The sequence below is a fragment of the Triticum dicoccoides genome, chromosome 2A (genome assembly GCF_002162155.2).
Source record: "Triticum dicoccoides isolate Atlit2015 ecotype Zavitan chromosome 2A, WEW_v2.0, whole genome shotgun sequence".
Classification (NCBI taxonomy): Eukaryota; Viridiplantae; Streptophyta; class Magnoliopsida; order Poales; family Poaceae; genus Triticum; species Triticum dicoccoides.
In genome coordinates, this window is record NC_041382.1 from 331,838,402 (window position 1) to 331,853,852 (window position 15,451).

The following is a 15,451-nucleotide window of genomic DNA, read 5'->3' on the forward strand; positions in this document are numbered from 1 at the left end:
GCTACAGTAACCATCTACTAATGATGCCACATCACCACGATTACTGTTGTTAGTTTCACGATGATTCAAATCTCGTTCCGAATTCAAAATCAAAATCAAGTCAAACAATAAAAGTTCTCAAATGTTAAATCTGAAGTATTCGAAATGTAACAAATAAACTCTAGATGATTATGATGGTGAAACCACATTTTTATAAATTATTTAAATACACTAAAATAAATAAAACAACATCTTAACAATTAAATAAATGCCTTTTATATTTAGTAAAATACTAAACAAATTTATTTTATCACCAAACTTTTTGTGGCATCGGGGCATTTTGAAACACTAATTTGGGTACTACTTATATATTTTATAAAAAAATATGTATAGAAAATAAAATAGAAAACTATTAAACAGAAATTAAATAAAAACAAAAACTTAAACAAAAGAGAAAAAGGAAGAAACCCCCCTCCACCTGGGCCGAATGGCCCAGCTAGCCAGTAGGCCACCAGCCCAAACGGCCCAACCGCGCCTATAACCCCCACACCCCAAACCCTAACCACCCCACTCTCCCCTACTCCTCCCACTCCCCGCCCTGTTTCTGGATCGGGGGAGCGAACCCCTCCCCCCCCCCACGACAGCGTCGTCGCCTGCCGCCTCTGAAAGATCGTGGATGTCGCCTAGAGGGGGGGTGAATAGGCGTTTTAAAATAATTACGATTTAGGCTTGAACAAATGCGGAATAAACCTAGCGGTTAATTTGTCAAGCACAAAACCTAAAACAACTAGGCTCACCTATGTGCACCAACAACTTATGCTAAGCAAGATAAGAAACTATGTGATAGCAAGATATATGACAAAAAACAATATGGCAATCACAAGGTAAAGTTCATAAGTAAAGAGCTCGGGTAAGAGATAACCGAGGCACGCAGAGACGACGATGTATCCCGAAGTTCACACCCTTGCTGATGCTAATCTCCGTTTGGAGCGGTGTGGAGGCACAATGCTCCCCAAGAAGCCACTAGGGCCACCGTAATATCCTCACGCCCTCGCACAATGCAAAATGTCGTGATTCCACTAAGGGACCCTTGAGGGCGGTCACCAAACCCGTACAAATGGCAACCCTTGGGGGCGGTCACCGAACCCGTACACTTTGGCAACCCTTGGGGGCGGTCAGTGGTACCCACCAAATTGCTCAGGGTGATCTCCACAACCTAATTGGAGACCCCGACGCTTGCCCGGAGCTTTACACCACAATGATTGAGCTCCGAACAACACCAACCGTCTAGGGCGCCAAGGCACCCAAGAGGAACAAGCTCTAGGGTGCCCAAACACCCAAGAGTAATAAGCTTCTCAAACTTCACTTCCACGTATCACCGTGGAGAACTCAAACCGATGCACCAATTGCAATGGCAAGGGCACACGAGTGCCCAAGTCCTTCTCTCTCAAATCCCACCGGAGCAACTAATGCTAGGGAGGAAAATGAGAGGAAGAACAAGAAGGAGAACACCAAGAACTCCAAGATCTAGATCCAAGGGGTTCCCCTCACATAGAGGAGAAAGTGATTGGTGGAAATGTGGATCTAGATCTCCTCTCTCTTTTCCCTCAAAAACTAGCAAGAATCCATGGAGGGATGGAGAGTTAGCAAGCTCAAAGAAGGTCAACAATGGGGGCAAAAACGATCTCAAGAGATTAGGTTCATTCGGGAAGAAGACCCCATTTTATAGGAGGGGGGAAATCCAATCGTTATGTGCTCAGCCCGCTCACGAGCGGTACTACCGCTCCTGGTCCCGGTACAACCGGGACTCACAGTATACGTGTAGAACCCTACCAGGCAGTACAACCGGGCGACCAGGCGGTAGCACCGGTTGAGAAGAACAACCGGACCAACCGCCCAGCCACCGCTCAACCACTGCATAGGAACAGAAGGGAGTCACCCCTGAGTGCGGTAGTCGAGCGCTACCGGGCCGGTGCAACCGCATGGCCTTGAGCGCTCGGGCGGCTAAGTCCTGAGCGGTAGAACCGCTCCGGACACCGGTGGTACCGGTACGACCGGACCAACCGGGCCACCACCACCCGAGTACCGCATCAAAACAGAGGCCTGACCGGTACTTGGGCGGTGCTTGGCCGGAACAACCGCCCAAGTCTTTGCTGAGCAAGTTGGCGGTACCACCGCCCGGAAGCAGCGGTACGATGGCTGAGAGCTCCAAGCGGTACTACCGCTGGGGCTCGCGATACTACCGCTGGGACCAGACAAAAACCACTTCCAAGAAAACAAGAACTGCCATAACTTCTGCATATGAGCTCCAAATTGAGCAAACTCAAGTTTTTTTGGAAACAAGACAACGAGTAGCATCAAAACAGCGACTGGTAATAGTAAGAAGAGGCAGGGGAGGTATGCCTAACAAATAGAGGAGTGAAACCTCCAACCGAGAAGAACCGGCAAAACCTCCAACATCGAAAACATCATAGAAGAGGCATGTGAACTCCTTTTGGATGAACTCGAGCTTGTCATCAAGATGACCAAAAACTCTAAGACTCACAAATGGAACCAAAGAAGAACCAAGAAATATGGTGCAAGGATGCAATGGTTTGAGCTCTCTACGAACGATACGATCAAGCTACTCATCGAGAGCCCCCCTTGATAGTACGGAAATCGATCCTATAACCCGGTCTCCCAACTACCATCATGAGACCGGTAAAATAGAAAACCTATCAAGGGAAACCTTTGCCTTGCACATGGTCCACTTGAGCTAGATGATGAAAATCTTGACTCCCTCAAGTTGGACCACCTTTCTTGATTGTGTTGACTCGATGAAGACTAGTTGATTGCTCCCCCATACTCCACTATGGGTGAGCCACTCTTCCGCACATCTTCACAAGTCCATTATCACCAAAAGGACGGCAAGCTTCAAGCATTTGATCTCTTCGTGATGCTCCACTTGAACTTGCACACCGCAACCTAACCCCACAAAGAACTCTCACGAAGACCATGGGTTAGTACACAAAGCATAATTGACAATTCTTACCATACCATGGGATCACTTGATCCCTATCGGTACATCTTCTGCGCTTTGTGAGTTGATCAACTTGATTCACTGTTGACTTAGTCTTGATCAACCTTGAACCTTTCCAATTCCCTTCATTTGGATGATGTCTTGAAGGTAGACATGACTGGTCACACAATCTTCTTCTTCAAGACATGCTTGCAATAAGCTCAACTCTCACATGACCAATCTTTGGATAATTCCTTGAATAACACCTTGGTCGACACAAACTCTCCTTGAAATCAACACATGCACTCCAAGAAAAGCCTATGGACAAAACCTTCAAATATAACTCAAGGAAACCATCAGTCCATAGAGATTGTCATCAATTACCAAAACCAAACATTGGGGCACCGCATGTTCTTTCAATCTCCCCCATTTTGGTAATTGATGACAATCACTTTCAAGAGAGTTTAATACAAGGAATTATGCATCACCATGCAATGCAACAACCAATAAAGCATGCGAATGAGATGCAAATGCTTAGGAACAAAACCAAAACAAGGAGAAAACTCTAAAGACTTCTCCACAAAACTCTCTGAAACCTCCACAAAACTCTCTGAAACTTCTCCCCCATTGGCATCGATTGCCAAGATGGGCGAAAAGCTTAGAAGGCCAATATAGATCGAGTTCCTCCATAAGTTGTGTATTTCTCAACAAGAGAGTGGAATGCAATACACATATCCAACGGTAATACTCGGAGGAAGACCAACTATATTGAGGCACCAAGATTGCTAAAGGAAAGATATGCCACAAGGACATAACAAAGAGAGACACGAGCAATCAAGCAATCAAAAGATACCAATTGAAGCAAGCAATCAACGGAGATCAATTGAACCAACTAGACCAGATATCCTAAGAGCCACATGAATAAAGGATATTATGATAAGAGCGGAGTAGAGTTCTAGAGAAACTAGAGAAGCTCCCCATGATTTGTGCACATCAAGGATTTTTGTATTTGGCTACAAAGTGCACAAAATAGGATCATAGCTCCCCCAAAATCAATAGAAACTTACAACAAGTGCAAGAGAGCATATAGGAAACTAAGCCTAGTACTTGCAACAAACACATGGCTGAGCAACAAGTGAAAGAGGCAACTTAAGAATGGGCTCAACCAAAATGATGTGTGAGAGTCAAGGCAATGCACTTGAGAAGACTAATGTACGGATGAGCATTAAGCATCAATAAAGTCTTGAAAGAATGAGGCAACACGGTGTAAGGCCTATCATTCCCACACACAACAAGTAAATGGGTTCACAAGCTTACTAATAAGCATATAAAGAACCTATGCTTGTGACAACCCATGGTGAAGATAGAAGATGAAAGCCTCATCAAGACGAGGGATGCCAATTAAGATGGCAAAAACCTCGTAAAGATAAGTATGAGGAAAATAATCTTCACCACACAAGAGCGCAACAAGATGCAACGATAGAAGACACGCACTCAAGGCAAAAGCTTTCACGGAGCCACCAAAGAAATAACATAAGAAAGATAAGGTGGACGTGAAAGAAAGGATATCAACTAGATATGCAACTTCTCTCAAGTGTATAAGATTCTAGGTAGACGAAATCATGATGATATATCTACAAAGAAGGATGTACATCCGAAATAGTTGCAACAAGAGGAACAAGATATCCACAAGGAAATCATAAATATACCAATAAGATATTTGCTTGAAGCATAGCACATGGCTAGATATGGTCTTATTGTATATAAATGAATTCCTACTACACAACTATCAAAGGCATCACAACTAGCAACATGAGATCATCGTTGAGATGCTTTGAGAAAGGAAACAAGTATCACAAGATGGAATGAATATCATGCTAAGATGCAACCTACACAAGGTTGAAAGCAAGGAAGAATGCATGAAGAGATACTTGTTAGCGAGATATCATTGGAAGGATGTAGTAGATACCAATTAAAGGTAGATAGTAGTTCATTGTTCATCCTAGCTTGACTCCAATAAGTACATGGTGACACCACCTTCCTTGTGAGTGAGCCGAGCATGCAATGCATATCCAGTTGTTCCTAGAACAACAACACAAACAAAATGGTACCCAAACTCATTGGGACCAGAGAGTTAGAGAACCAACAACACGTAGGACAAACTCCACATAAATATGTGCATATAGATATGAAAATGAATTTCCTGCACATCTCATCCAATTTGAGACTTGGTGGAGTTCCCCCTATTTATTGGGTCAAAGAAATAAAGCATGCCAAAGAAACTACAAGAAGTAAATATGCATGCTCAAGACCTTCAAGAACCGATACTAAATGACAAAGAAAAACCAAGTGAAGAAAAGATACCAATTGAATAAATCATCACTTGGAGGATATCAATAAAAGATACATCAAGGAACGAGATATCCATTGATACCCACTAAATAAAGGATATAAAACCACCAAAAGAGAGGATGGTTCCAAACAAACCAAGCTCTCTACAAAGTTTCATGATGGCACAGAGTACCCAAAAGAAAGGACTTGCCTTCCACCGACACACACTTGACAAGGATCACAAGATGAGTGTTTTATAGAAAATAAGATAGCTCCCCCAAGACTAGTGCATTATAGAGAAATTGCATTTGAATACAAAATGCACAAGGTGGGATCACCACTTTCACTATATCTACAAAACACTAGACAAGATCAAGAATAAATAAGATCCGCAAGTGGTATGGAAGACAAAGGGAGTTGATACAATCCTTGGCAAGAGATAAGGCAAATAAAAGCAAAGGCTAATGTAAAGATGATCAATAAATTCTACCACAAAAATACGTACCAATTGTCAAAAGACAAGAAGTAAATGGAAATAATTCCCGGTGGTAGATAGCAAGGATATCCGCCATCATCTTCACACCAAACAAAAAGCAAATTGCAACTTGTAGAGCTAACATGCCACCTAGGAACAAGATAATTTACAATATCAACTCTAGATGACAATATCTCAAATGAACACATTTTCTAGGCTAGTAATATACACATATCATATTACTCCCCCATAATGTGATACCAATTAAAGATAAACAAGAGGCAAATAAAAGGATCCAACAAGAGATAATTAATGGACTATTTAGAATTTGAATTTCTCATGAGAAGACATACCACATAGCGATTAGATAAGCTTGTAATATCAATACTAAGTGGTATTCCCCATGTACCCACCTTTATAGGATTGTGAAGTGCACAAAGCACATCACTCCCTGATAATGGGATATTCCATTAATCTCTCACAAGAGCCAACTAAGATATGACCAAGATGCACAAAGGCTCAACGAACGACACACATGTACATGATGTGCAAACCAACACACACATACTTGATTGCTCAAGATAATCAAGTTGGAAGCACACCATATACAAACACATGCAAGGAACGAAACCAAACATGCAAAGGGGAAAGTAACTATCAATGTAGACACTTTAAGCACGAGTTACCGCAAGGAGGAACATTGGATATAAGATAGAAACTTGATAATCCGAATGACTTGGCTTGAGACAATAAGAATGATGAAGTCCCCTTAATTCTTCATACTGTAGCCAAGTCTCCAATGACCTCCAACATCACCTATTGATCAAGTTTGAGCTTGTTGGTCCCCAACCAAGTTGGATCCTAAGAGGTTAGTCACAATAGGCTTGGCTACCCAAATGGTTCTTTGCTTCAAACCACTTTGAGTACCAACAAACTTGGCAACCACATTGCCAACCTTATTCTTCCCAAGAGAATAGACATCATCAATAATAATTGGGTTGGATAAGTTACCACTAGTGCATGAAGAGGCGAGGTGACCTTTCTCGCAACATAGGTAGCAACGTCTACTCTTCACTTTCTTCTCACTTAATTTCTCAACTTGAGAAGCATAAGCTTGAGTCTTCTTGGGAAGAGGCTTTTCTTCAACTTGAGGTTGAGAATGAGAGTGTAATTGTGGCTGCTTCCCTTGTTGCTTGTCACTAATGGGCTTCTTCTTCAATGGGCAAGATCTAACATGATGCCCTTCTACTTTGCACTTGAAGCAAACAATATTGGCCGAATTCTTGACTTGTTCTTGGCCCTTCCTTTTTTTCACCTTGGACTTCTTCTTCTTGTTGGAGTTGAATACAAGTCCACCTTTGTCATTGGGGGATTTTTGCACACTCAAGATATTGTTGAGTGTGGATTTCCCTTCATGACTCTTTTCCAAGTCTTTCTTCAAAGAAGTGACTTGGGCCTTGAGCTCTTTGATTTCCTCTACATGGTTAGTCTCAAAAAAAGTACTAGAGGAAGTATAAGCTTCATCGTTAGAGCAACAAGGCCGGGAAAGCAATTCATCAAAAGATGTACCAATATGGTGAGTGGATGAATTACAAGGACTAGCACATGGCAATATAGCATTTTGACTAGAAGTAGTGCGAGTATCCACATGAGGCTCACTAGATGTTACCTTAGCAACCATGGCCTCATGAGCTATCTTTAGCACATTATGGGATACTATAAGATCATCATGAGAGCTTGAGAGCTTTCCATGGCTTTCTTCCAATTTCCCATAATTGCTAGATAGCAACTCAAGTTGAGCCCGCAGCTCAACGTTCTCCTTCAAAATGGATGCTTCACAAGTAATAGAATTAGTAGCACAAGCATCATCATTAACAACAATAGGAGAGGACAACTTGGCAAGCTCTTTTAGATAAGAAGCTTCAAGTTGATAATGAGACTCGGTGAGTTTGATGAGCTCACCCTTGATGACCCTTGAGCCATTTTCGAGGTGCTCAAAATCCTCAAGGAGTCTACCATGAGCAACTTCAAGATTAGCATTTTTAGTTTCAAAAACATTGGCCACCTCAAGAGCTCTATCATGAGATTCCTTCACTCTAGATAATTCTAGAGCAAAAGTCTCCTCAAGAGATTCCTTGGTGGTTTGTTCAAGTTCAAGAGCTTGAGAGAGGTCCACAATCTCATTAGCGTAATCACGCTCATGACCTTCCATTTTATCAATGGTGACCTCATGATCCTCAAGACGAGATTCCAACTCATCAATATATTTCTTGCCCTCAATTGCAATAGACATGATTTCATGAAGTTGGAACGAGCAATTTTATTCTTAAGAAGAGCTTTAAAAATCATTTCCCCTTTAGTTTTTAAGGAGGCAACATTATCATTCTCTTCATCATAATCAACATCATCATCACTCTTGCCATCATCACAAGATATATTGGGATTCAAAGTGGGAGATACCTTTGAAGCCTTGGCCATAAGGCAAAATGCAATAGATGATGATGTAGGATCCGTTGAAGCACCATTCAAGACCACATCTTGTTCCATGGAGTGTTGGGTTTCCTCTACATTGTTAGCACAACAACTCGAGGAAATACATGCATTGTTATCATCGCAACAAGACATAGAAAGCATATCATCATGAGATTTAGTCAAGCAATTTGTACATGATATGCAAGGACTATCAACACAAGCATGTGAAATATTTGGAGTGCTAGATGTGCTAGAGTCCAAAGATGAAGCATCGCAACAAGAAAGTGATGAAGGATTATCAAAACTAAGCCCACTATCATCATTGCAATGAACACCAGTACTCACCATGTCATTACCTTGTGGCAAACCACATGTAGGTGAAGTAGAAGAAGTTGAGAACACAACACGACCGGAGGTGGAGGGAGAACTATCATCCCCACAAAACTTGGACACGCCATATTTATCTTGAAGCTTTGTCCACAACTCATGAGCATCCCGGAAAGGCATGAGTTGAAATATAACTACATTGCTCAAAGCATCAAAAAGCACATTAGAAGCTTGAGCATTGAGATAAGAGTTTTTCTCATCCTCGAAATATAATCTTTGGGGATCCTTTGGAGGAGAAAAACCCATATCTACAATTCGCTCTAAATTTGGGTCCATGACCCTAAAGAGATTAAGCATGCGAATTACCCAAACATCAAAATTTGTGCCATCGAAACTAAGAGTGTGAGAGAATCCTAATCCCCTAGTCGACATCTTTACTCTCTAGGCGGTTAAGCCTAACAAAGAGAGACGAGGCTCTGATACCAATTGAAAGATCGTGGATGTCGCCTAGAGGGGGGGTGAATAGGCATTTTAAAATAATTACGATTTAGGCTTGAACAAATGCGGAATAAACCTAGCGGTTAATTTGTCAAGCACAAAACCTAAAACAACTAGGCTCACCTATGTGCACCAACAATTTATGCTAAGCAAGATAAGCAACTATGTGATAGCAAGATATATGGCAAGAAACAATATGGCTATCACAAAGTAAAGTGCATAAGTAAAGAGCTCGGGTAAGAGATAACCGAGGCACGCAGAGACGACGATGTATCCCGAAGTTCACACCCTTGCGGATGCTAATCTCCGTTTGGAGCGGTGTGGAGGCACAATGCTCCCCAAGAAGCCACTAGGGCCACTGTAATCTCCTCACACCCTCGCACAATGCAAGATGCCGTGATTCCACTAAGGGACCCTTGAGGGCGGTCACCGAACCCATACAAATGGCAACTGAGGGAGTCCTGGATTAGGGGGTGTTCGGGTAGCCGGACTATACCTTCAGCCGGACTCCAGGACTATGAATATACAAGATTGAAGACTTCGTCCCGTGTCCGGATGGGACTTTCCTTGGCGTGGAAGGCAAGCTTGGTGATGCAGATATTCAAGATCTCCTACCATTGTAACCAACTCTGTGTAACCCTAACCCTATCTGGTGTCTATATAAACCGGAGGGTTCTAGTCCGTAGGACAACTTCATCATACAACAATCATACCATAGGCTAGCTTCTAGGGTTTAGCCTCCTTGATCTCGTGGTAGATCTACTCTTGTACTACCCATATCATCAATATTAATCAAGAAGGAGTAGGGTTTTACCTCCATCAAGAGGGCCCGAACCTGGGTAAAAACATCGTGTCCCTTGTCTCCTGTTACCATCCGCCTAGACGCATAGTTCGGGACCCCCTACCCGAGATCCGCAGGTTTTGACACCGACATTGGTGCTTTCATTGAGAGTTCCTCTGTGTCGTCACTTTTGGGCTCGATGGCTCCTTTGATCATCAACGACGATGCGGTCCAGGGTGAGACTTTTCTCCCCGGACAGATCTTCATCTTCGGCGGCTTCGCAGTGCGGGCCAATTCGCTTGGCCACCTAGAGCAGATCGAAAGCTACGCCCCTGGCCATCAGGTCAGGTTTGGAAGCTTAAACTACACGGCAGAAACCCGCGGGGATTCGATCTTCGACGGATTCAAGCCACAGCTGAGTGCGCCGCACTGTGTCGAGAGGCATGATCTAGCTCTGCCGCGGAACAGTGCCCTGGAGGCCGCACAAGCACCGGTTCCGACCCTTTATTCGGAGCCTATTGCGCCAATCGAGGATGAGCGGTTGGACGTCACCTCGGGGGCTACGATCTCAAAGGCGATCGAGCCGAACATCAGCCCCACGTTCCGCATGGCCCGTGACTCCAAGGAGCCGGATTCCTCTCCGAACTCCGAACCCCCCGCGCCCCTGCCGATCGAATCCAATTGGGCGCCGATAATGGAGTTCACCGCTGCGAACATCTTTCAGCACTCGCCTTTTGGCGACATCCCAAATTCTCTAAAGTCTCTCTCTTTATCAGGAGATCCCTAGCCGGACTACGGTCAGCGAGGATGGGATACGGACGATGAAGAAATTCAAAGCCCACCCACCACCCACTTGGTAGCCACTGTCGACAATTTAAACGACGTGCTCAACTTCGACTCCGCACACATCGACAGCATGGACGACGATGTAGAAGATACAGATGAGCCAACGCCCATAGGGCAATGGACAGCCACCCCATCTCATGATGTGTACATGGTGGATACCCCTAAAGGAAACGACAACGAGGAAAAAGGGGATGGAACGGGGGACCGATCCCTCGAAAAGCATCAAAGCGTCGGCGTAAACACCGACCCAAGCCCCACCTCGATAAAGACCCAGCCATAGAGAAGGATGAGCCGGTAGACGATGGGCAGGCCTTAGAGCAACCGTCCGAACAGGGCAACACGGATAGAGAAACCGAACATCCCTCCCCGGTGAAAACGGCACTCCGGACGACCTTACGCCGGATAAACCCACGAAGCAGAAGAATCTCCACAAGAGGCTCGTTGCAACAACATGCAGCCTGAAAAAGCAGAAGCGGAAGCTAAAAACGGCGGAAGATGCACTCAGGATCCGATGGAGCAAAGTAATCAATACCGCAGATAAATATGGCGACAGCCGCCGCACTACAAGCTATCCGAAGAGAAAGCTACTGCCCGAATTCGACGAAGAGGTTCTAGAGCCCTCGCATTCAAAAAATAAGAAAGACACACGGTCGGATAGACGACCCCATGGCCAGCATAAAGCGGCAAGCGGCGCCGCACTTAAATCGGCATGCGACCCACTTAAGGATTCGCATCAGGGCCCAGTCAGGTCCATTTACGGGCCAAGAAAGCAAGCTCTCGTAAGCAATGCAATAAAGCCATCATCAGAATTCGACACACCCAAATACAGGGGCGCCGCACACCCCCTATGTTTCACCGATGAGGTCCTGGACTATGAATTTCCAGAGGGATTCAAACCCGTAAACATAGAGGCATATGATGGAACAACAGACCCTGGAGTCTGGATCGAGGATTATATCCTCCACATACATATGGCTAGAGGAGATGACCTCCATGCCATAAAATACTTACCCCTTAAGCTTAAAGGGCCAGCCCGGCATTGGCTTAAAAGCCTTCCTGAAAACACAATCGGAAGTTGGGAAGAACTCGAGGACGCTTTTCGAGCAAATTTTCAGGGGACCTATGTCCGCCCTCCGAATGCAGACGATTTTAGTCACATAACTCAACAGCCCGGAGAATCAGCTCAGCAATTCTGGAATAGATTCCTCACTAAAAAGAATCAGATAGTCGACTGTCCGGACGCCAAAGCCTTAGCAGCTTTCAGGCATAACGTCCGAGACGAATGGCTCGCCAGACACCTCAGCCAAGAAAAGCCAAGAACAATGGCCGCACTAACAAGCCTCATGACCCGCTTTTGTGCAGGAGAGGGCAGCTGGTTGGCAAGATGCAGCCCCAGCAACCCAAGTACATCCGAAACTAGGGATGGAAATGGAAAACCGCGACGCAACAAGGACCGTCGCCGGACTAAGGAAAAAAGTCCGAAGAGCACGGTAGTCAACGCCGGATTCAAAAGCTCACGATAGAATCAGACAAAGCCACCCCTCCAGGATAACTTGGATGATCTATCCAACTTAAACAAAATCCTGGACAGGATATGTCAAATACACAGTACTCCCGGTAAGCTTGCCAACCATACCCATAGAGATTGTTGGGTTTTCAAACAATCCGGCAGACTCAACGCTGAACACAAGGGGCTCGACACACCAAGCGAAGACGAGGACGAACCCCAAAAGCAGAGCACCAGGAAACAAAAGAACTTCCCACAAGAAGTAAAAATAGTAAACTTACTTCACATAACAAAACGTGCGGCGCCCATAAAGGTACGCACCACACGACCTATCCCAAAGGGGTCCTGCCATTGGTTGTCAAAACCAATCATCTTCGATCAGCTGGATTATTCTAGAAGTACCAGGAACGCAAGCTGGACTGCCTTGGTACTCGATCCAATAATTGGCGGACTCCAGTTTTCAAATGTCCTTATGGACGGCGGCAGTGGACTAAACCTGATATATCAGGACACAATCCGCCACATGGGGATAGACCCAGCAAGAATCCGCCGCAGCAAAACCGCCTTTCAAGGGGTCACGCCTGGTCCGGACACCCATTGCATGGGTTTTCTCCGGCTCGAAGTTATATTCGGCTCTACCGATAACTTCCGCCGCGAAAAGGTGACCTTCCACATCGTCCCATTCTCCAGTCACTATCAAGCACTACTGGGACGCGAAGCTTTCACCCGCTTTAACGCAAATACCGCATTATGCATCTCTAACGCTTAAGATGCCCGGTCCACGAGGCATCATCTCTTTGAAGGGGAAGCATTGATGTGCCCCTCCCCTAAGCGGAGGACTATGCGGCCGCTTTGACAGCCCCACAGTAAAATGGCTTCACCGGCCAAAAATTTCGGAATAGGTCACTAAAGACCACGAACGCGGATAGACGAGTTCGGTACAAAATCATCATTGATGAAGGCTTAGTGGCCATATACCCCCGCACTAGGGGCTCCGTACATATACAATAAGAGACAATAAAGCTCAGTTCTATATATTTTACTTTATACTTTTCTTATTTTAAGCTTTTGTTCGGCACGACCCATTTTCAGCTCAGTTCCTCTCTTTCGCAGATGAACTCGTGCGGCGCCCGTCCAGGATACGGCACAACGGAGACACAGGCGCAGACGTGCAGTAGGGACCCGTCCTAAGGATTCTTTTTAGATTAAGACCCTGCGTAAACCTTTTTTACTATCTCTTGTTGCTACATATCCCCTGGTTTTTTCTGATATAACCAAGGAGGAGGCTGGCGTCTTGGCATGTGGCCACGTTAGAGTTTTTGCGCGTACCTGGACACTAGGGGCTTTTTAATAAAGAGTGTTGTTTTGCCCGCACTCATAAAGACCGAACACCTTAGGGAGTGTTCGGTGTCGCGGGTTTTGGCATTATATGCATCAGCTCCGAATCATGTCTTTGGTCAAATGTTGGGTTGCCCGGCTCCTGAGTTCGGCTACCTTACGTTCCGCTCTATCGGCTAAGGTAGCACCAGGAGAACTACTGCGATTGTGCCCCGGTTAGGCCGGGTGAGCGCCTCAGTAGAGAAAGCCGAAAACTGACTGTCGTGATGTAGCGTGAGACTGGTCAGCCACCCGATGACCTATTGGAATCTATAGGATTCCTCCGTTTTAACGAAGGGCCGTTTCCCGGTCAGGCACATACGCGCCCCGAACTTGGGCGAGCGCAGTCGCCACCAAGGGGCTACCTAAATAGTCCCACTATCAAGCTCCTATGGCTAAGTGAAAGTGTTAAAGCATTATAGTCTGGTTGCCTGGCCCGCTGCGCTATCACCTCCTTTGTAGGACCAAGACGTTGGGTTAAGTGTGAAAATGCGTCTTCTGCGAGCACCCCCGCACTATGTGCGTGGGGGCTGAAGCCAACGACTGCCATCTTTCAGATTTTATATATAAATATATATATATCTTAAAACGGCCGCACAAGAGGTGTTCCCAATACTTGAAGGCACAAGTATAAAAGGACACTACAATTTATCAAAATATTGCTTTATAATTACATATGCTATCATAACATAGCATCCTTCGAGCACTGCGTCTCTATTACACGAGCGCCTTCAAGGACTTCCTGAAAATAGTGCTTGGAGGGTACTCGGCTTTTGTCCGAATCTCGGGACGCAACAACGGTGGTCTCCACCTCTGCCCAGTATGTCTTGACACAGGCAAGAGCCATCTGTGCACCCTCTATGCATGCTGACCTCTTCATCGCATTGATACGCGGCACCGCGTCAAGGAATTGCTGCACCAAGCTGAAATAACTCTTCGGCTCCGATCTCCCAGGCCATAGATGACCCATGACGTACTTCATGGCGAGTCCGGACAATCTATTCAGTTCGGCCCATTGAGCCAGGCGATCATCCACTGCCAGTGGACGCTCTGGATTGTGGAACTGTGACCAGAAAAGCTTTTCCGCTTCACGATCTTTTAGATCTTGAAAGTGTTCGGTCGCATCAGCAGCACTTGCTGCCAAATCCAGATAGGTGTCCTCCACACTCCACATCTGGTCCAACGGAGAAAACTTCGGATCACAAAACTTCCTCCGCAGCATAAAGGGCTTTCCAGCCGCAATCTGTTCGGCCTGACGCAGCTCCTCCTTCGCAGCTCTCATCGCAGAGCGAGCGTCCTTGGCATCGGCAACGGCCTTCTCTAAGTCCATCTGTCTCGCCCGGTCTTCTTTCTCAAGAAGTTTGCAACGGTCTGCAGCGCTCTTTAACTTCTCGGCCATCTCTTCTTTGCTTCGGCAGTGAGCAGCCTGTTCGGCTCTCAGCTCTTCAAGGGCCTTCTCGGCAGCCGCATCGCTTTTTCTGGCTTGCTCCTTAGCTCGGGCAAGTTCTACCCTAAGATTCTCCACGGTGGCCATACCATCTGCGTCAAGCACACACATTGTAAGACACTGGCATGAAGCTCCTCTTACCTGATGCCTCCCGAAGAATTACATACCTTGAGCCTCATCAAGCCGCTTGTTGACAAGCGCGATGTCGGCATCTGCCACGTCTAGTTGCCGCTTTAGTTCGGCCACATCATCAGTTCGGCTTGATTCCGGACACCTCGCCACCTACATTCAAAGGCGACATCTTAGACCTGGGATTATGATCCTCTGCGTGCCGTCATTTCTTGAGAACGCGCAGAGTCTCAAGGGCTACTATCTACACAGGGCGCATCTTACTTATGCGCAACTGACAAAAG